Source organism: Erithacus rubecula (assembly GCF_903797595.1).
Source record: "Erithacus rubecula genome assembly, chromosome: 3".
In the NCBI taxonomy this organism is placed as follows: domain Eukaryota; kingdom Metazoa; phylum Chordata; class Aves; order Passeriformes; family Muscicapidae; genus Erithacus; species Erithacus rubecula.
In genome coordinates, this window is record NC_136689.1 from 70094546 (window position 1) to 70118994 (window position 24449).

Sequence of the window (24449 nt, forward strand, 5' to 3'; positions counted from 1 at the left end):
TTCAGCATCTCCAGGACCTCTCAATGTTTTGTGCACTTGTTCATAGAATGAGAAGTGCCTGAAATTACTGGGCAGTTAAGCAGGTTTCCCCACATTATTTGTATCCAAAGCTCATCTTTCTTTTTACAAGACAAGAAGCAGCAGCATCTAAAGAAGGTCAGTTGTCACAAACATTACTTTTGCAGTATCACCTAACAACTATGGACCATGACTTAAGTGCTCTAGAGACTGATCTCTTTGAGATACTGACATTTGTTAAAGTTATCAAAGGTTGGTGCATTTTGTCTGCCAGTGATAACACATCTTGGATTTCAAATTCAATGATTCGCAAAAGAAATTACAAAAGCATTTATTACCTATCAAAAATATATCTTGACTACATGGAAATAATTTGGCATGATAGTATTCCCTAAAGTTAAACAGCATTCAATTAAATGTTTATTTGCATTTGTAATAAAATATTAACTTTAACAACTATTTCCCCAGTACTTTATTATTTCCTCCTAACAACAGTCTTAATTATTTTCTTTACACAGCTAAAATAAGCATGATATAAAAGTAGCAGTCACTTAAGGGCTTCAACCTTTCAAAACTCCAAGCACTCAGGTATATCACATTCACAACTTGTGCATTTCCTTTTAGAAATAGAAAAAGTATCTAAAAGAATTTGAAAAGTTCTACCAAGACATTCTGATTCTGTGGGGAACCTATGTAGTCATTTTGCCATTTTCTGTTTCGAGAAAGAAAATTATAAATATTCTACTATGTCCTTTTTAAGATTTTTTTTTAAGATCTTAGAAAATCAGTTATACATCTGACAGATCCTTTTGTTGCCTGTTCTCCTTGCAAGGAAATGAAGAAAGCATAACATTTTCTAATTATTAGAAAAGTGAGACAATTAATTTATTATTTGAATACACAGTGGTTCAAAGAAAACACCATTTATTTATTTCAAATATTTTGCTAAGAGGGACAACAAGGAATGTCCAAGCAAGGGTTGCATCTCATTTTTGTGCTTGGCTGCACAGAATGTAATTTTGCCTTATCACCTCAATGAAGTTAAAGCTGGCATAGTGGTAAACTCTAACAAGATAACAGGAAGGAAAATTCTAAAAGCAGTGCAAGAGAAGTGAGTTTATACAAGTGAATTAAACTTGTGAAGTGACTTGTGTTTGATGTTACACACCACCAGAGTAAACAAAATGGAAGAAAAGAATGCTAAGATATGGAATTTTGCATATCTCATTTTACTGAGCGAGTCAAGTGCCATCATCAGAAACTATATTGACTGGAAAAAAAAAGTTTTTATCAGAGAATACATGAATTTGTCCATTAACCTACAGAATTTTAATTTGCAGACAATTTAAGTGTGAATTAAAAGTCACCTTCTAATTTAATCCAAGTTTATTAGAAATACAAACCATAAACAACCCAGAAAGATAATTCATTGCTCAAAGAGATATATGAGAAAAATAGAGATGAATTTCTCCTCTGCTTTACATGTCAATGATCATTATTTTCAAATTTACACAACTTTCAAATTAATTGGCAGGAATATAATTTCAAAATCACAGAATTTTGCACCTCCTTGTGGAGGTCAATGATTTCAATGTGTGAAGCTGCTTTCTTTTATGAGACTTCTAAGACCCAACTCTTTGTTGTAGGTTCTTTCAATATATAAATATGTTGCCTTTTGTGAAAAACTTACACATAGCAAGAAAACAGTCTGAGGCACAAATTTTGTTTACAGTGTTATTCTGATAGCTTGGTCACAACAGAAACTAGAGGGGGTTTTAAGTCCCTAGGGAATGTCTTCTCTCACCTATGGAAACTTGAAATTGTAATGCATGTTCTCTGTGTACTGCAATCTCGACTGGAAACTTACAGAGAAGAAAAGAGTTTTTTTCTTCTACTGAGGCTGTTAGAAAAATAAATAATGAAGATATATATTCGTATTTAAAGAATAATTCTGAAAAATTGTCCTGAAATTCTTAAACAAACACCAATTAACCAAAATAAAAAATTCCCAAATCCTGTATAGTAGCAATTCTGAAAGGATGTGGCTAGGGTTTCCAATTGCTTGCTTCCTATCTACTCTTTAAAACCTGTTTCAGATAGAAAATCAGATGCATAACCTACTTTTTTTTCTTCATCCCAGCTCTGGATCTGTATATTATTAAGAAACCAAACTAGGAAGTGAATGACTGAGAGTCTAAAATGGACCTTTTTTCTCCTTAAAGAAACCAGCTGAATGAATGATAGAAAGACATTGGATCTATAATTATGAATCAGTCTGAAGATTTTGCATGGGACTAAGAAGCCAGTGCAGCAATGATTTTAGTCTTTATCTGTGATTAATCTCCACAGAGCAAAATATTTGACTATAAATTCATAATAAAGATGGGTTGCAAAGTACTTTAATTGCTATCATCAATGATGTGCTTGCAAATATAATTATTTAAGGTCTTATGTAAGGAAGAAGTTGAACTTGACTTCAGAAAGCAAAAATTGTCAAAGCATATTTGATACTAGATTTTTATATATTCACATAAAACATACTTCTAAAATCTTACTTATGCATAATTTTAATGAATGGATTTCAAATTATCAGAAAATATTGAAAATTTCTCAGTCCATCACCAAATTTGCTTTCCTAACAGTAAAGGTTCCTCATTATTATGATGATAACCCGTTCCATACCTACACACAGATACTCTGTTCCCTTTGAACAGATTGCAGTTCTGCATATATCCCTCTATTTTAAATTCTGGTCTGAATTTGTGATTATGTTAAGACATTCAATAGGATATTAGCAATATTATTCCTCATAAATCCAATCCATAAACTAATAAGATAAATGAGCAGCATCCAGAAGTCTCTGAAATATCCATAGGGAAAATGCAAGCTCTCTTATATGTCAATGCTTTATTTATTTTTAAAGTGGTATAAATTACATTAAAACAAAGAATAACTCATGAAAATTTAGCCCCAGATATGATACAAAATATGTTATTAGGTTCTATATGTTCTGAGAGTTGTACAACAATTTGTTATAAATCAATTTACTCGTCGGCAAATTATAAAATGGAGTAAATCTTAAGGTCTTAAAAAACAAGTGTTTTATTGAGATTTTTAAGTTACTGTAAGAAACAGAATGATTTGTCAATGCACCTCTAGTAAAGGGCAAAATGCTTTATATTGAAAGAATTCAACAGTGGAAAGACGGGCATTACACACTAGATGGAAAAAGGACATTAATGGATGAAGAACAAATGCCATCTGAGTTAGACCCACATCCCTCAGTTCAACTAGGATGGATCAGGCATCATCCAGAAAAATCCCAATGATAGAAATAGGACAAATGCTTGCTTCTTAAAATGATTGCTTCCCTCTGTCCTCTTAAGGGGAAGAAAAAGAAAAGAGTACCTTGAAGAGGTATGCATAGAACACAGTTCTTTGCAATTTTGATATAAATTCTTATGATTGAAGTTCAAAATAAAACCCATGCAAAAGATGAGATGAATGTTGGCAGATTTACTAGTATTTGTAACAATAGAAAATCTCAATGATTATTCAACAGCTGATTTATGAATGCCAAAGACTGAATAATTAGTAGAAATCTATACTCATCGATGCACATTGCATAAATAGGAAAAAATCCTATCTGACTTCCCTATGAGAGTTTTTCCATTGACTAAATAATTTCTTGGAGATGTCATCCTTAATGCACCCTCTAAAATGTTATCCTCCCTTTGTTGCACATTGCCAACTCTTGCAATATGTTCAAAAGTTCCACAGTGATGTAATTTCTCCTTTTTAATATCAGCAACTGGTCTCAAGGGAAGAGATACATGAGAATATTTAGTTAAAGTTATTGGGGCAGGGGGGAGGAGGGAGGAGGAGTGAAGGATTGAGACATGAAAGTTTTTTTATTTTGCTTGCAGAGCTGTTCCGAGAAACCCCAAAAATATCAGTAGCATACATTCAAAAACATTGGAAAATATGCCAGTCAAAAAAGGAACACAGATCCTTTATGCAAAAAAATAATAATAAAACTGGCAATTTCACAACTCTATGTGGATAAATACTTGATTTTTCTTACCAGTCTTGATAGACAGTGCAACAATGGATTTAGTGAGACTGATAAGAAAAGGCTCTTGTGGATTACCTGAGATATCTATGAGTTTGGAAAGGGAACCTTTCTTTTATTCAAGAGAAAGGATAAAATGTAATTTCTCTAAAAAGCATGCCTGGGTAGGACTCAGGTGACCTCTTGCTGAGCCAGAGTATGCATTCTGCTACATTTGGGTGTGGAAGATGTTCTGCACCTGCTGTGAGGCTGCATCATCCCTGTCACAAGGAGACACAATTCCCCTCGTGCCGCTGCTGAACTAGAGATGTGTGAGGGCCCAGCAGTGGCCACCAGACCAAAATGGGCACAGAGATGCCCCTGAGAGCAGCAGCAAGGAGTTGCTCAGTCTCAGCTCCACAAGGAAGGGGGTACCAGAGGGGAGCATTCAGCAGTGGCTGCAGGAAGGGGCTGGGTCACTCAAGGAATGTCTGCAGCCTCCAAGGATAACCCCCTAAGATCCAACCCTGAGGAACCTCCCATCCTGTGGCACATGGGTGCCCCACTCCCATCTGGCTCCGAGATTTCTTCTGTTTTTCTGAGAAGTGTTGCACAACTAGTTTGAAACTAGTTGAGATTGTCTTTCACTGGAATATCAGGTTGCTAAGCAATTACTGAACTTTAGTGGTCAATAAAATCTGACACTAGTGTTTTGTGTCACAATTTTCCTACAAATGAGGATTCATCACAGAAATGTTGAATCCTTTGATGTTATAGGCCAAGTTTTGCCTTCATCCTCATTCATACTATTTCAAAAATGTGTCAGTTACTTTACTGATTGTGGAATTTTTCTCTGGGTTGTTCAAATAGCCTGCTTCAGATGATAGTTTCTTAACCATTCTTCCAATTAAGATCTAGAAAGGAGTCAGACACTGTCCTTCCATCCTTTCATAAGCACTTAGAGACATAAAATCCATATGCCTTTCACTGACTCTACTGTTATACATCACAAGTTTTACACTTCTTTTTACAGTTCCTTTTATACCCAGAGCAACCATTTCAGTGTGTGTAAAAGCTTGTGGTGTATGTAATGGCATGATAAACAATTACAGACTGTGGATGACATATTGTACAGAAGAAGGGAAGAAGCACAGCCTGAATGACTGTGCAGACTAAAGGGAATAATAACAGAGGGGCTGCAGAGAAGAGAAGTAAAGGAGGCAAAAGCAAGGGTAAGATTTGCTTGGCAGTCTATTTTCTAAATAAAGTGAACTGACAGAATAAATTGGCAACACAATATTCCCTTTTACTTACTTAAGGCCTGCCTAATGATAGCGAGTATAGTTTGCTGTGGCTTAAATTAGTCATCTAAACCCAGAATCTCAAAAGCATCCATACACCAAATTTCCTTTGAAATTACCCTGTTAGTTTTCTTAAGCCTGAGTTCATAAACTGTGAAACAGGGAGAAAATATGAGCCATGAAAAATTTCAGTGATCAGTGCTGCATCACTATGATAGCAAACTGAACATTTATGTTAATAGATAGTGAGAATAGAGGGAGGTCTGCCTAGTCCCTGAAGGAAGCAACTAATATTGAGCTCAAATGGAATTGGCAGGGCTGAACAAAGGCCAGCCAAGGGGAGAAACCAATATGTCTATATCACATTACATTCCTTCTAGGTCCATGGCTTCCAGCATCCACTTTTTTTGGCAGGATAGGGTCCACACAAGTTCATGCTAGTAAATCTTGTTTCTTTGCTTCAAGATTGTTTACTTCTTGTTTACTCTTAAATAAGTCCCAGGCTTGGCTACATTCCACTGAAGTGGGATTTAGATGAATATTGCAATTTCTTACTTAAAATATTTTATTTTCTTAGTGACAAAGGAAAAAACAAACTCTACCCTCTGCCTTGCAAAGGTTGGAAGCAAGATAATTGCTATATCATTATTATAATAGGTCTGTAGCCCGGTTTCCTAAGAAAATAGTTTTCTCAGTTTCTTCCCGAAATCCTTAGAACTTTTTGGTCAATTTTGATCACATCTAACAGAGATGTAGGTGATATGATTTGGTAAGCACCATAAAAGTAGAAAAGTGTATAAAGAGAGACTCTTATTAAAGCCTTCAATGGAGGGAAGAAAGATGAGTAAAACCAGCCATTTCTGAGGGGCCTTTTATTTCAAGCATCACTGCCTCTCTATAAACAAACTCTCGACAAACTCTTTCTGTACCCTATTTTCCATAGAGGAATTGTCTCTTATATTAAGGAGACTCAAATCTCTTTAAACCTCAGAGATCAACATAGGAGAAAGCTATTATAAATGCCCAAACCACGGGAAAATTTAAATATCAGTTCACTCCTGTATGCACAACCATGAATCTAACTACATGACATGAATATTAAATGAATCAAGCTTCATAAGTTCTCATAAGCTCAAATGGAATTACTTTTCTGGTTGTATTTTACTGGTATTTAGTTGTCTTCATCATGGTCTAAACATTATTGAATGCACTATGCAAACACAGATCAAAAATCTCTTCCCTTGCCAGAAAACTCACTGCCTTGAGCAAATGCCTGGCTTTGTGTGAAGGAAACAGGGAAGGGAGTAGGAGAAAGAATGCAAAAGAGAGAGAGGAAATGTTACACATTGCTCTGGTTTTTTTGCTGCTATATAAATTATTTTTTAATCTTATTGTCTTTTAGCAGTTTTAAGATGCTAAATATGCTTCATTGCAATCAGTGGATTTTCACCTAGTTGTGCTATGACAACTATGATCAGCTCTTTACAAAAACTAATGTACAGCTTTTCCAAAGTATAGAATTATAAAATTCAAAATTGACAAATTAATCTCTGGCAGAACTGTGTAAACTTCAACCACATTCCAAATATACTCCTATAATTAGTTTGTTTTAAATAGAAAAAAAAAAAAAAAAAAAAAAATTAGGATTTTGACTCCTTCTTGTGGGAAACAAATTTAGCTTAAAATATTGAAAAAAATCAAATAACGTTTAAAAGAGCACAATTTATTTAAGACATACACTTGTTCCTCTGAGCCACTGAGTAAAGTGCCAAGAATTATCAACATTTAGTCAAACACACACAATCATCCCATTGCTTTTGAGAACAACTCCAGAGTCATACAATAGGGTTTTCATTTACATCACATTGAAATACATTAATTTTCATACACAGAGGAGGAAAAGCTAAAATTTCAGATGAAATAATTATCATTATTTGATTTGTTGAAGTTAGCAGACTCAAAGCTAATGTCACTGTGACTTTGTTGTTTCAATCCATGTATTTTTTGCAGTGCCTCAAAGAGATTTCAATTAATTGTTCAAGCTCTGGCTATATTAAAGATAACATAGAAGTCTTTGAACCAAGAAGACAGTTGTAGTCCTCTAGGACAATACATATTATAAAGCTCTGGAAGAACAACTTTACAGCTGGGAAAAAGAAATCTCAGTGGGAAGGCAGAGATCTAGCTATGCAGTGTCTTTCTAGAGTTTATTAAAGAAATCCAGAATGTATGATTTCAATGGGGTTTGACCATTCAATGAGAATGACCTTCAAATCACTCAGCAACTTGTATTTGCCTCTCCATTGTTCTTTCTTCCATCAAAACAGTTAAAAAAAAAGAGAATTTTTTAAAAAAGGCAACAAATGAAGCAAAATATTTACTCCTGCTCCTTGCTCTAGCTTCTGATAGAACTCTCTTTAGAAGGAGAAAACACAGGACCCTGGTCATTTTCCAGTTATGTTTATGCATATTATTTTACACTGTGGTGATTAAAGAGATATATAGGTAAATTATTGGTCAAACAACAATCTTTACCAAAAAAACATTTAAATACTCTTTCTAAAAACTAAAATTGTATAGTCTAGATATTGCTTTGGAATATTCTGGATGGTTTCAGGGTTTTTCTTAATATTAAAAAAAAAAATAAAAATCAAAGCATGAACTCGGGATGCAGACTAGGAATTGCAGTTTTTGTTTTGTAGCACATACTCCTAGAAAGTTATACTGATTTTTATGAGTAAGCAAAGGACTCAGAAAAATGTTGACAGGTGACTGAACATGATATTTTTCAAAGCTACTTCATTAAAGCTATGTCAATAAAAATCACCATTTTTTCACTGAAGATTATTGATCCAAAACTCTCTACCATCATTTCTGTGCTAATGAAAGTGTGATACACACAACATGTGGCAGTGAAATCACAGTAAGTTTAGAGAAGCAGTGCTTCAAATCAAGCCCATTGACACTGAAAATGCTTTTCATTGTATGGAAATGAATAAGCTGCTATGAAAATTCTCCAATGAAATTTACTGCAGAACATTGTTTTTCTGTATGTCTTTTATTTTCTGCTTAAAGAAAAAAATCCCTCCTGAAATAATTAAAACACAAATTTTACTTAAACCTGAGCCTTGAAGCATAGACAGGAAGTTTTATTATTTAGAAGATGCAATAAAAGAAAATTTTCTGCCTAATTCCATGAAATCTGCTTCAGGACAGAATGAGTGTCAGATAAGTTAGAAATGTATACTGCTAAAGAACAAATTCCAATGGTGTCTTAAGTGACATTTTATGTACATTAATAATTATAGTGGCATAATTTTTTCAAATTCCAGTGGTTGGGGGATTTTCATCTTTTGTTTATAATCCTCCTCATTTAATGCTATGAAAAATAAGATTTTAGCCAGGTATAAGTTAAATATTGGAAAAAAATTAATTCTGTCCACGATAGACCATGTTGTCTTATAATTGTTTTCATGCTGAATGGAAATGAAAGCCAAATTTTTGTGCTACACAAAATATTTGTAACACATTGCTTTACAAACTAATGGAAATATTTTACTTTTTGCCTTTATAAGTTTAAGTGCTACTGCACAGATATTATTTGGTAATTTCAGAGAAGGATCTTTGGTGAATCTGGTTCTTGAAAAGTTTTTAGTCAAACTAGAATTTTCCATGGGACTTTTATAAATGTGTTTCAAGCATCACTGGTTCTAGACAAAAGGTTGAAAAAGCTCTTTCTGCACTCTATTTTTCATATGGGAATTGTCTCATACATTAAGCAGAATCACAGATTTCTGTAGAGCTGGGTCATTTTGCATTAAGCAGCTCCTTCCTCACAGCCATCACAAACATGTGCACACATCCCTCTGTAGGTGCGAGTCTGCTTTTTAGGAGGTGCATTTCTAGTGCAGAGATTCTGATGGAGGTGGCACATAAAACATCAATTTCATCTTAAGTTTCAGTTTGAAGGATTTTAAAGCCTGCATATTACATTAAAGCTGTCAGGAAGCTGCTCCTTCTGGGCCCACAGGTGAGCTAGCAGGTGTAGATAAGCAAATAACAGTGAGACATTAGTTCTGAACCCTTCTGTATGGTCCAAGATTATTCACTCTGATCACTCTGGCATTTTTTGTATGATGCTGTTTCCTGCAGGGATTTTGAGATGCAGGTCAAAGTGAGAAAAATCTTTGAAGTATTCAATTTATATGGATGAACCACAGCCAACCAAAATGATTATTTGACAAGCTGTGTGTAGAATTCATCCTGAAGTGCAAATCATTCCAGAGGGGGAGGATGGATAAACTACTAAATTTTCTTATTGATAAAAAATATGCAGGGAAAAGGGAGAGAAATCACATTTTAATATAATATGCTCTATCGTGGTTTCCTATAAAAACTGGGTATCAACACCAAAACCTTATAGTGGATCTCATAGAATATACCTGTTTGTGAGAACAAAAATTTCTTTTTATGAAAAACCAACGTGATATTAGCAATGAATTGAAAGAAAATAACTCAGGCCAAATAGATAACTTTGAAATGTACTCAAGCATTTTCAGCTTCAACATCATTACTAACATAAGTAAAACTACCCAGAAAGTGACCTGTGGAAATCACACACATACCCAGAACATCCTAGCTTATTTTTTGTTCCCTTCTTAAATCAGGTATTTTTTCTATCTTAATGCCACAGCAGCACCTTGTCATTTACCTTATGAGCATTTCTGAGCAGCATTGAGGGCTACTGAATTGAATGCTGAGAAACTTATAACACAAATAGGCTAGCAGTGCAGTGATGAACTATTTCCAGTAATTCAGATTCATGGAAGAAAAAAATTTGGATGTGAAGTCAGCATGATAAGTGCTCCCATTTTTTTTCTGTAAAATTGGAAACAATAGAAGTGCTCAAATCAATAAGTTTCATTAACCATGTAAGTATCAGAAAATGTTATATTTTAATGTATAAGTTTAAAATTGTTCCTATATTTGCATTTTCTTAAGCTCAAAAAATTAATTAAAAGAGAAAAGTGGTTGGTAGGACACAGAGAAAGCCAAAGAGCATTAATGAACTGTTGAGATCATAATTCAGAGATGTCCTTTATACCAGATATTTTTAAATTCATTGCTTCTGTTTACTTGGTGACATCCAGTGCCTCATTAACAATAAATGGTGACTGATTAAGATTAGATGCCATTCTTATAAAAATCACCTTTGGGAACTGTTATTTTGCAGACTGATTCTAAAGTATCACAGCTTGAAATCACTGTGTCACAGCTATGTTTAATTTTTATATTATAAATATAATAGATTATATATATATATATATATATATGTATATATATAAAATCAACACTATGTTTCTATTATAAACACGAGACAATGCTTTCTGGAAATAGAAATGGTTATGTCAAGTTGAAATTATTGCAGGGAGGGGAAAAGGGTTGCTCTCTAGTGGAGCAGAGAAATAATCTTTCTATTTTTGCAGCACCTAAAATATTGAGTTATGGATGCTTTTTTTTCCCTTTTATTTTTCTTTTTAATTAAGACTTTGAGGCTGATGGAGTGCTTTTGTCTTCTGTTCCATTCCAATGAACAATGACTGAACAATGTCAAGTTTCTTCTGAGCTCAGACAGTGAACAGTTCCACCTGTTACCTGTGAGTAAAACACAGGTAGAGTTCCTTATTTTTGGATATGTAAAGAATTAAAAATTTACAGTGTAATTTAGACATCAGAATCTGACTACCAATTAAATATAGCTTTGAAAACAGTGTTCATTAATGTTGTTCATATATTTAGACATTTAGGACGATTGGAAGAAGTACAGATTATTCATAAAATACTATTTTAATGTGGTGTTAGTTTCCCAAATCAAATTTCTATTTGAGAATTGGTTACTTTTTGATTTCAATAAATGAATCTTGCATTTAATTTAAAAACATAGCTATAAAAATTGGAATTGATCAATCTCAACTTCTAGCAACCAACAGTGAGAATCTCAACCTAAGTAAGTAACTATTCCCTTAGAAATTAGAGAACGAGTGGACAAGGCAGAATGGAACAGACTGCTGTGCTCTTAAAGACAGTGTTTGAAATGTCATTGTTGAGGTTACCTTTTACTTCATCCTTTGACTTCTATGAAAAACAAAGATTGTATTAGAAAATGTAATAAGAATGTCCGGAATCCTGGACTTGGGTAAAATTTTTATGTCACTTGAGTCAATAGCACATACTTCCTTTCAAGTTATAGTAATAATTTTAATTTATGCAAATATTCCTAACCACCTACAAAAAAGGATATCGATCAATAGCTGTGTCAAAGATAGATAGTCAATACAGTTTTCCAATGCATTCAGGTTCTCAGAACTGTTATTATTTTAAAAGCCGAGCAAATATTCGAAAAAACAAACAAACTAAAATTGTCCCCTAAAAACGATTCTGGTAATTCCCTCTTTTATAAATACAACTGAATTCTTGAAGGCAATAATGGTTATGTTTGATAATTATGGCATATATCTACAGTAACAATCCATTGAGTTACCAATCCAGAACTGATATTCTATGTTATTTTGTTAATATGAACAATAGAGAGCATGATCAACACTGTTAAGAAACATTTGCTCTGTCTTGTTTTTTTTGGTGCTAACACTGTAAATTTAAAAGAATTGAAAATGGATTTTTTGTGTTTGCCCAAAATAATGTATTCTGTCAGAAAATATCAATCTATTGAAAAAGTAATTTTAAAAGAATACCTTTGAACAGCTCAACAAGGTAAAAAAAAAATCATTAATTTGAGTTCTCCATATTAAAAATATTTAAAATATTAAGTAATTTTTAAAGTATAACCAAATAGTTCAAAACACCTTCTGAACAGAATTTTTAAAATTATTTTAATGACATTTATTTTCTCATAACTGATATTTCAGATAAAATCATAATGAATTCAATATTTTGATTTGTATGCTCCCTAAGTTTAGAGTATTTGAAATTTCAGAAAAATAAGTTCAGAGAATGGAAAAACATTTTTGTTAATGCAATTCTATCTGTAAATTTAAAATACTAATTAATTCAATTTTGAAAGTTCAAATTCAAAACACCTTTTTGTACAATTGGTCAGATTCTAAGCATCAACAAAGGTTCAACAGTACTAGTTGTGTCAAAGTTATGTTTCACATCCCTATAGTCAGTTTGAGACTCTTCCTCTGGGATTTATACAGACTTCTGAACACAACTGGAAAAGAACCCCACTTCCTTGCCCTGGAATTTAAATTCGCTAGTTATGGAAAACACATCTGATGAAACAGTTACCTACACTAATGCATTTATTTTCCACTCCATTATGCAATACCGGCAACTGAGAGGAGTAAAGGCAGAAAGCTGGGAAAAGTTATGAAAGAAAAGTTTTTGTTTTCCCCTTTTTGAAAACAAGTGAACAGCTTCCATAAGACCACAGACAGTAGAAAACTGATCTTCTTTCCAGAGCTCTCCTCTACTCCATGAATTTCCCAGCTTGAGTGGACATTGAAATACCAAACATTACCAATGTTTTGTAAATTCACAGCAGAAGTGAAATGTGTAGGCCTCTGTCTTTTTTCTCATTTTAATGCTAACCTTCATTAATCTGTTGTCTCTCCATGTACAGTCTATAACGAGGTCATGGAAAGCTATTAATGACTTTTAAAAGCCAGTTGTGAAGTATTAATCATTGAAACTTTTAATATAATGTGAGGGGAAGAATACATCCTGACTTCCCACGTTTTGAGTCAACATCTGCCAAACTATTGGCAGATACTACACAAATGTATGTGGAAAAATTACATGAATGCTTATGATTAACAGATACACATCTTTACTCCTACCTTAATTCAAAGTGCAGTAGCACTAACAAGCTATCTCCAACCCAAGTTAAAGATTACCAGTTGATTTATTCAGAACATTAAACTAACCTATTCAATTTCCTGTTGGTGTTAAAAAAAAATCAGAAAATATGAAACTTAAAATTGCAGCTTATTCAAATATACATGGTCCTGGATCTCTAACTATTCAAACAAGAATACCCACAAATCACTTTTTGGTAGTGTATATATATGCATAAGTAGAATATTAAAGCCATTAAGTCAGTCCAAAAATGGGAGGGCGTAGAGACATGTTTTCTTGTTCAATTGATCTTACTCACAAATCTTTACATTGAAGAATAGCAATATGCTGAAGAAAAGGCCCTTTTTTAATATTAATTTAATTTTCTAAATCAATGACAATTTGTATGAAATATGGAGTCCTTGAATTTTCATTCTTCTTATGGTAGTAATGACACAACTTAAAAAAAAAAAAAAAGTGATTTCCTTGATCATAAAATGATAAAGATTCAAAGTTGTCACCAAAGTTTTTGCGTCAGAACTATTTGAATGATTTTGGGTTAACACCAACAGATACTACCTCAACTAACTTCCTCAGAGGCCACTGGGACTAAATAATACCTGACTACAGCATCTTGCATCCTCATTGCTCTTTAGTCTTTACCCATCAGACACACTCTAAAAATCCAAAGCATACATTTTCACATATATTGAACATCTGTTTAAGTGTTTTTCACTAGGCAAATGCAGTTTTTACTAGCTGGAACTTATGCTGCTGCTGCCCTAAGAAAGCAGAACACTGCTACTCATTGTCACATGGCCAAAACACTTCCATAAGAAAAGCTCTATAAAACAGCTGGTGATGTAATTTTGTTGGTTATTAATTTTTCAGTGCATGATACATTCATATAACAAGCAAACTAAATAACTCAACAGTAATTAAAACTATGCTAATTATATCTACCATCAACCTGGCCACCTTCACATCTTTCCTCAACCATTAGTGTTTACCAATTACAGAATGGTGGAGGTTGGAAGGGACCTCTGGAAATAATCTGTTTCAGCTTGCCTGCTCGAGCAGGGTTGCCAAGAGCTGGTTGTCCAGGACCATGTCCAGATAGCTACAGAGGTCCAGAAAGAAATTAGAACATTTCTAGTTTCAGAGGTAGCAGAAGAAGCCATGAAATGTGTTACCAAGGATGGAAAGAAATCATGGAATAATGCGATGGATTTGTGACATTCTTTATATTCTCACACAAAGATAAATACTTAAAGTGCTATAGAGGTAGATGAGGAGGAGAAAAATCTGAGTCTAATCGGGTTAACCCTCTCTGCAAATTTAAGATTTAATTTAAGAGAAAACCTTCACAAAATATTATATGATATTTCTTATCTGCTATGTTAACAAAACAAAGATTCAAACCATAGATCAAACAATAAATGTATTTCCTAGATCTGAAATCACACACACCAATTTTATTACTAACTGTGGCCCAATCAGCCCCTCATGTAAAATTTTACAAGGTCTTCACTTAAAACATCTTGCATATGAATAGAATGTTCTTGCCTTGCTATGTGTACTGATACAAACTGGATGGAAAATCAGCCTGAAATCTGTGGTGTAACACAGAGTTCAGTGAATTGTTTGGAGTTGTAATTCACATTTGTAGGTAAGTCACTCCTGGAAGACTGGCCAATTCCTGCTCTTCTATTTGGTTCCCTATCTCAACACCTATGGAGTGCTCCCCTTCTCCTTGCTGCCATCACCTTTACTCCACCAAAACCATAATTGGTTCTGAGATCAATTATGTAATATTCAAAATAAGATTTGAATCAAAGTCATATCAAAATTATATACAGCTAAAATGAGCTATACCTGTGCATATTTAATTCAAAATGTTGAATTTTTAAATTGCCAATTAAAGACATTAGTGAAAGTCAATACAGAATTATTTTAATGACTCCAAGATAATCCCAGAGCAATCAATTTAGATCAGAATGAGTTTATTGTAAAGTGCCAAAGGTGGGGGAAAAAATGCTTCCTTAGCACTACAAAGTAACGATCTCTCAAATGAATAATGCCTGTTCAGAACTTAACTAGATAATTACTTCATTTGCATTTGCTAAGGTGATAAGAGGAATTAAAAGACAGCTCAGAGGGAAATGATGCAAGTGTTAAAAGATGACATGCAAAAGGCAGTGTTACTCAAAGTTCTGGCCTACCAACTGAGTCCATTTTAAAAGAAACACACATATTAACCCAAGCATGCTGGTGAAAAATAGAAAAAGCAGAAAAAATATGTAATGGAAAAATACCTCATATCACAATAATGTCTGACATGAAGTTCAGAGTGACTGGAGGCTGAACCAATCAGACATATTTTTGCATATAATGAATTGGAAGATTGACTAATAAAACACAAAACTGCTAAGATCAATTTCCATATCTGTTATAACAGCTTTGCAGAACACAAATTGTGCTAGTCATAGTCACACCTGCAGAAATAATATTAATTTGAAGCAAGAAAAATAATTTCAGCCATTTGTAGTTGTCTTGAATTACACTTTCTTTTATCAAAGGTGAAGATTCACTCTGTTTTTCAGCTTTAGGCTATCACATTTAGTTTTTGAAAAAAAACATTAAGCACCTGTTATTCTTCAAGTATAGAAACTAGATTTTTTGAAATACATAAAATTGTGTATGTGCTGTGATCACTTTGACCTCAAAGGCTTTCTAGCTGGTGAGGCATATCCACAAGTGCAGTATACTTCTGCTCTGTACAAAACACCAGCGCTTTCTACTGGCATTTTGTGGGCTTGGCATCCATCCTTGCATAGTATGTGAGGGAAATAAGATTTTTCTGAGGATTAGAGTTCTGGTGAATCTGAACCCCATAATTTTTATGGCAAGAGACTTCCCTGGTTGCAATATTTACAAAGAGAGTTGCACTTATGTTGAAGTATACAAACAAAAAGGACTTATGAGAACTTTGGATTCAGTTGCTGGTTTCAGTTTGGTTTCAGAACTGTTGGTTTCAAACAGTTAGTTTTCAGTTTAATAGAACTTTAGGTTTCAGTTCATTGCCCAATTGTTATGTGTTGTTCTGGCCTATTTCATGTTCTAAAACTGGGGCAAATTTTTATGCTTTAGGTTACCTGAAAATATTTTAACATTGCAAAATATTTCTCCTTTGCTGAAATAATTTACCATCCATGCTGGGTTCAGCAACATTAGCAAGAGCTCAGGTGCCGACTCCTTTCTGAAAGTGGGTACCAGCATATGGAAATGAAAAGGTTTTGTAACTGGTGGGAAGAAAAAAACTCAAAACTCTTGAGTCTCCGCATGAATAAATAGATGATCCTGAAATGCATTCCACTTCTCACTTTCATCCCACCCCCAGCCTTCCTCCATGTTTGTTTGCCACAATCATTTAAACGAGATCATAATAATTAAGATACTTTTTTACTTTTTTTGCTGCTTCTTATTCTTCTCTTCCCCAAGCTCATATTGTATTCTGGAAAAGCTATGGCATTTCTGCTCTTCACATGTTGCATTTCATTTAATCTGAGATGTCACACCTTCATTCTTGTTAGTCAAATCATGATCACAGTTTATCATGGCCATTATTGTTATCATTGTCTCAAAACAAGACATCATTTCTTAAATGCTGAAAAACTACTGATGTACTCATTAAAGCAAGGTATTTCTGTGTTATTTGGTTTATTTTTGCTTTTTCAGACAGAGGATAGGATAAAATAAAGAAGTATATGTATAGTTAAGCAAAATATTAATATTATTTCTTTGAAGAAATCTCTCAACAGTCATGGGATATATTTCTAAATCCTTCCACCTCATGATGAAAATTTACTTTCTCTCAGGTGTGTATCTCAGATGGTACTGGAGCTTTTTAGTTTCATTCCCTATGTAAGAAACTCTGAATAGTTACATTCTATATCCATTTAGATGCTAAAGATATATGGAGTGTATTAGTTAAAGTGAAATTTTTTTCATTTGTTTTATTTCTGAGTTAAATCTGTAAGCAGGGTAAGCAGGAAAATTACTCTGAGCATGATGAGAAAAGATCTCTAACTGTTCTACACATGATGTCCCTACCAATCTTTAATGAGCCAAGATTTGATGGCCTAAATGAATAGCAGCACTTGGAAGGCTGGCAATTTCCACTTCATTTCTGAGTCACTTTTACATTATTCCGGAACATTCAAACTAAATATCCTACACAGATAATCAAGGAGGAAAAATTGGTAAGTACTGGGCCAGATTTTCACTTTTTGTGTTTGTAGGAACCTGTCAACAGAGGAGATGGAGCTGTGTGGAACTGTTGAAACTTTCAATTGTCATCATATTGCCTGCATTAACAGTTTATTAAGATTTATTATTGGTTATGTTTTCATTGCATGGGACTTGTTGGGAGAACAAATATTAGTCAAATAATTTTACAGTGTTAATTTGGTTTTTGTCAAGTTTATTTGGTCTTTTACCTGGGGAAAAAATTATATAGGAAAAGCTTTTAATTTTATTATAGAGATATATAGTTATGTCTTAACCAAATTTAGCCTGGGAATGTACACAAATCCCCCATAACCCAGGACCCCATACCAAATTCACCAAACAAATTATGAGTGGGCCTGGAGAGTGGAACAGATCCTTGTCTCTACAAGGGGTAATAGCAGAATGGGAAGTGGAGAAATTGGATTGTAAGAACACAGCTGAAACTCCCTAATGAAAAGTGAGGATCCATAGAGATAAATTAGAAACCGACCTTTAGAAGTGTTCCCATATAATAAATTAACTACAGGAGCAGCTGAACCTAAAAAAAACCTGGATCATCTCAGAGCTGAGAATGTTTATCTGGGACATGTGTACCTGTTGGAGTTATCCCAAATATAGGTGTCTAACCCAATGTCTGATGCAATGGGTCTTACAAAAAAGTTAGAGATGGTGGCGTCCTACTGCATTCCCATTACCCATGACCCTGGCCACAGCAGGGTCTGGAATTCAACTAAAAAGTCACAGGAAGTTCCCCAGTCTCTCCTGTATGGGTGTTCACAAGTCAAATATTCAGCTCTGTGGAGAATGGTAAGGGCATGTTCAGATGGGAAAATGTATTCCTGCTTGTCTGTGTGTGATATGACTGGACTCTGATGTACTACTGAGCTTCCTGCCATGTGTCCTGAGAGGGTTTTTACCACTTAGTAAAAGATCCAGGGAAAGTAATGGGCCCCAAACACAACCCAAGTGGACTGTGCACGTAGTCCAAGACTTGTCTGGGATTCAAACTGATAAAAGCTGGGTTTCATTATATTTATCATCTGTATGGTTTAGGGTACAACAAAGTCATGGTTGAGACACTTTACTCATATAATAAAAATATAATTACCTAGACAGGGACAACACAGTAACTGAAAAGCAGAGAGTGGACTACTGAAAAGCTAATTCTACCACCTTTGCCCTTTTCAGAATAAGTCTTAATAAATATATCTTTCAGCATACTATAAATGTCAGTGGATCTTGATATCCTGGACAAAATAGAAGGTAGCCTGCAAAGTGAAAATTTGCTCTGGACTCAAGGGGAAACCAGCTAGTAGCTTTTTTTTCTCTTCTTTGTAAAAAGCACAAGAACTGTTGCATTTCGAAATTTTGTCAGGTGTCTTTTTGGGGATGAGGGCTGATTTTAGGGGAAGGGACAGGTTTCATGTGAAATCATCTCTACTCCAAAATCAACAGCACAAATGCATTTTTTCTCAGTGTTTTCCAAGAGGAGTTTTCCTCAAAATAAATATAGGGAAGAACCTGTGCATTTTATAAGATTGGTTTGATTGAGAAGTATGTATCATAAATGAGACTGAAGGTCATATTGCCAAAATTTACCACAGTTGACCAATAAATAATTATCTGGGAGAAAGAGCACACTATGATGGACCCTCATCGTGCACTTTAATTATAAGCTTTAATTGCCTTTTGAATCTCATAAAAGTCAGTGGCCTACAACTCTTTATCTGTTTTATTTCCTATCTATAGAAACGGTGCCAGCATTTGACTAGGCCCTGTGAAACAGCAGAGGACACATTGTCTCTTACCAGGGACTGAAATAAAATTAAAAAACTATTATTAGCATAGAATCTTGAATTTTGTCCTATTAAAAAAATCAGATTGGCAAAAATGTAGCTTAGATTTTGCATCTAAGATAAACACAGTGAGGATGAGCTAATAAAAAAAATTAAAAATGAAAATATGACCACATAATAATACATTTATATATATATATATATATATATGACCATATAATAATTCTTATGCAGATTTCCTTCTAATATTTATTTGTCAGTAATGAAAAAAACCTCAAAATAACACAAGCAACAAAACCACTACCCTTTACAGAAAAAAACAAAAAAATTGAAGATATTTATTATTTGATAGACCATTGGTACTGCAAGTCCAATGGCCCCTAAAATTATTTCTGGTTGTTTAAAGGATCTTTGATTTTTTAAATCTCTAGGGTTTTAATTTTTTTATGTCAAAGATCCAAATTAAACTGTGACACTTCTAAGATCCTTCAGGGTCCCCCACTTTTACTGTGGAATAATTTCTTATTCATCATCTTTATGAAATACAGTAAAAATTTTTTTTCTGTTTAATGAAAAAAAAATATACAAGTGTTCTTATTAATTCATCTGTATTGTTTAGAATAACTCTTCCAAAACCTAATTGAAAACATTCAGAGGGTTTGTCCACAATTCATGCAACAACTTAGAATTCAGTTTTTTAATTCTTCCATGAAATGTTATCACAAGTATCTGAAGCTTAGTTGCTGCCCTTTAGTAGCTTGGTCTAACACAGATCTTTAGTGCTGACCTTCAGTGCTTGCTTTCTTCTGAAGTTACCAGCTGTGCTTCTTATCTGCATGTGTCAAATATTCAGCCTGCATTTCTGGAGTAGATGTTATTCATAAATGTATTTGTTAACTGTGCTGATGAGGTCAAACTATCATAAAGAGGTCGTTGGAACTGGAGGAAAGGAACAAATGAAATAACTGAAGGACAGGCTGGAAAAAACTCTCCAGGCTGGGAGAGCCGGGGTTTTTAGGTCTTGAAAAGAGAAGACTCCAGGAAGATCTTAGAGCATTTTTCCATACCTAGCAGGGCCTACAAGATAGAGAGGGGCTTTATACAGGGGCATGCAGTGAAAGGGGTTATGGCTTCTAACTGAACGAGGGTAAGTTTAGCACAGGTACAAGGAGGAAATTCTTTATTGTGTGGGTGGTGAGGCACTGAAACAGGCTGCCCAGAAAAACATCCCTGGAAATGTTCAAAGCCAAGCTGAGTAAGACTTTTAGCAACTTGGTCTAATGGAAGGTATTCCCCTGTACCTTTGCCATGGGGATTAGAACTAGGTAGTTTTTATGACCCCTTTCAACCAAAATGATTCTATGGTTTCGGTTCTGCAATATTAAAAATTTTTGATAATTATAGGCAACCCTGTGAAAGTGCATCCATTTTTATTAAAAACAAACAAATAAACAAAAAAAATCATCCTCCCCCTCAAAAAGTTTGCATTAAAAAAGTCTTTTTCATGACCCATCTTTGAACTTAAATGGAAATACTTGGAATGTACTTGAAAGTCCGGTTGAAGGTACAGAAGAAAATAGATTCCTGAGATCTGCAGCAGTCCAAGTTTGTCTAGAGAGTAAGCAGTATTTACAGCAATAATCCAGTAACAGAATCATAAAAACTTTCTGTATTTTTAAAACCTTAAGTTTCCGTGCTTGTCTTGCAGAGAAAACCTATCAATCACTCAAATATTTCCTGACCTCCACAGTATTCGAAGGTGAAAGCAAATCTATAACCCTAGCCAAAACTCTTATGTTTATTCATAACAAAACTACTCCCAGAATGCTCATTAATTGCAGCCATTACATATTAGGTTGTGATCCCTGGCTCTAGGTTGCAAAGTACATCTTACCTTCCACCCTCTTATTTTAATTAAACTTAGGAAAAATATCATAATTTTGTTTAATGTGCCTAAAGTTGAGTAGCAGAGCATTTCTGAGGCTTGTCAGCACTGAAAAACATGTCACAAGGAAACCAGCTGCCCCTGTGAACCACAACCTTTTGTCCCAAAAGTGTCTGAGACATCCTGTAAGCCAAGTGGTCTTAAGCCTGGTTGTGGATGTATTTACACAAAGTCACAGACTGTCACTACAGAAAACAGGAACAGCCTCAAAGACCAGCTTGCATTTATATTTGCTGCCTGCATGTTTAATTTATCTCCTCTCCTATTTGTGAATGCCATTTTCTGCAGTGCACCTTGGATCACACACAGGCAGATGTTAATTAGAGGGGTTCTTGACTCTGCTGTCAGATATAGGCAATCCTATATCTGCCTTGCAGAGGGGCACAGGGTCAGGTCCATACCCTTCCCATCAGCACCATGATAGATCATCTGCTAGCAGAGCAGATGGGATTTGTAGATGGCCTGAATTAAGCTTTATGCTGGCAGCCTGCAGAGGAGACACAGAGCCAAAAGACATGCCAGATCATGAGCACAGTCCTGGGTTTGCTGTGTCAGAGAACACAACAGTGATTAACCTCAGAGCTGTTTTACCTACAAGGATCAGGACCACAGCTGGTAACACACAAGATATGGAATTAGTGCAGAAACAACACACTGGAGCTGTATACCTAGACAGCTTTTCTGGCTAGGGACATTAAAACTAAATCATTACTTGAGGAAGAAATGTGCATGTTAGCAGCATTACTTGGCTTGGCTAGAGAGATGCCTTGAAAGAACCTTGATAAAGTCTTGTCATTCTGCGCAAAAAAAGAGTTGTACAGATGTTTTGTACACTTACAGCTCAGCTTTTCAGTTTCATCCTTTTTTGAGTGGGTAGTATTTTGAAGGAAAATAGATTTCTTGTTTGCTTGCTTGTTTTGAAAATGATTGTCAAAATATTCTGAACATTGTAACAAGTCCCTAAATTGTGCATCCACAGGATGGTTCCTACTCAAAAGCAGATCATAACTCCTTGTGTTTATGCAGCAAAATGCATCATAATGATCTATCATTCTGATATTTTATTTATTAATTTAATATTGACATGTTTTAAAAAATAAATTGACCTCTCTAAGGTATAAATCAATCATTTGTCTAGTTGGTTGGTTTTGTTTTCGTAGTTTTTTAGATGTGCCAATGAAATTAAGATATTCAAAGATTTTCTCAGGGCTTATGTAGGATATGCAGAAACCTATTAGATACTAATGAGATAAAATAAAAACCTAGTCTTTTTCTTAAGTGTGTTTTCATGCGTAGGTTCACACAGGTACTTTTCATTTTAAAAATATTTATAGATCTTAATTAACTAAACAGAAACACACCTAATGATATGTCATTGTTATAGTTTATCCACAATATTTGTGATAACTAGGAAAATACATAAGAAAAAGAAATTAGAGTAGTGGAGTGTATTCATGACAGATATGAATTTTTAAAAAGATATTTTATTGCGGAGTCTTAATATCCTTGGAAATACATTATCTGATGTTAATTGATACAGTGGAAAATGTTCTAGAATAAGAAAATAAAAATATTTTTTACTCTTAGAATATTTCATCTGTCTTCTACATATGGAATATTGCTTTTCTAATACTGTACTCCCTGGTGCATTAAGTAGCTTTCTATTTCCAAGTAATTTCCAATTACTGTGTTCTGGAGAGTGGCACAGATACACCAAATGAAATCTAAATGTTTCATTTTGTTAGTTTCTTAATGTTGTCTTAGTGCTTTTTTCCCCACTGCATTTCTTCTTCCACTCTTCCCACAAATACCAGATCACAAGAGAAGGCTTTTTTATTATACACTACTTGTTTTGTCATTATTTATTCTAGCTAAAGGTGTTTCTTCTTAGCATGCATCACCTGGAGCTGATTTTTTTTAATGCATATCTATATGCTGTCCTTTTGCTAGCTATTTCTCTGGCTTCATTATTCCCCTGAAAGATCAAAAGCAAAATTTTATATGCAAGGAATGTGATGCAGAAACATGTTTATCCCACCTCAAGATCATGCCTAGCTACTAAAACAGAAAGACACTGGATCGAAATCTACTATTTTTAACCTGTTCACACACCACCATTCAAACAAGAAAAATAACTATTTTCCTTTCTTAATTCTGAAAACTCACTTTTGTTATCCTGGTGTTCATGAAAAATGAACCAACATTTAGAAGAACAAACTATCATAAACCCAAAATATGAGTCCTGAGCATAGAGTGATGAGCCCATCCAAGCATATTGAAGACTGTATATTTCCATATCTGTGGCTTACATTTTTCTACATTAAGCTGCATCTACAGCTCTACCACTGAGGCTGTGCAAATGGCCTTCACCTTTAGCACTCTGTAGTATCTGCTGGTAGCAACAAGCCTCATCATCTGACTGTTTCTTTGATATTGAGCAAAGAACCTCCAGGCCATACTCCTGTCGTCTTCACTTAAAAAAACCCCATCATTTCTTTCAGTGTTTTGTTTCTTATCTTTTAATAAGTTATTTATCCATTTGGAGACTGGTTCTCTTATCTCATGGCAGCTTTGTTTCTTTAAGAGCCTTTGCTGAGGGATTGTGTTGATTGCCTTTGGAATCAAAGGATGCCACATCAACCTTGGTGCACACTCATTGCTTCCTTCAAAGAACTCCCATAGATTTGTGAATTCTGTCTCTAAAGGAGACACTAGTTCTATTTTTTTACACTCTTACCAGTTGTAGCAGAAGAAGCAAAAGTGAGAACCATTTTTGTGGTATGCAGGTGGAAGATGCTGGTGTCTGCCCCGGAATGCTTTAAAAAAATTCTTGACATATTTACTATTTTCAAGGGGCTGGAAATCATAATCAGTAACTCACCTGCCACTAATGTCAGTCCCTTCAGGTCTGACAGGAGAACATTTCTTGGTCCTTATTTACTTATATTTTGCAAGACAGGTAGTCTAGAGTCAATCACTTGCACATATTTCTTAGGCCATTGTACAGACAGATTGGGTGGAGATGTACCTGTCAGAGGGTTAGAGGATAACAGTACACCATTCAGTATAGTTTCTGGGAATATTTGAAGAAATCAAACTCATATCAGCTTTAATTGTTTTTGCAAGGTTCATTTATAAAAGTAATAGGTTTGTATAGTAGGCTTCTATGGGACATTTTACCTAATCCTGCA

General features: G+C 34.4%; 1 long non-coding RNA gene across 1 annotated transcript in view; it reads left to right on the plus strand.

Annotated features, from left to right (window-relative positions):
* Positions 1–24449, plus strand: part of LOC306800593 — a 126919-nt gene that overhangs the window by 14831 nt on the left and 87639 nt on the right. The window lies entirely within an intron of this gene.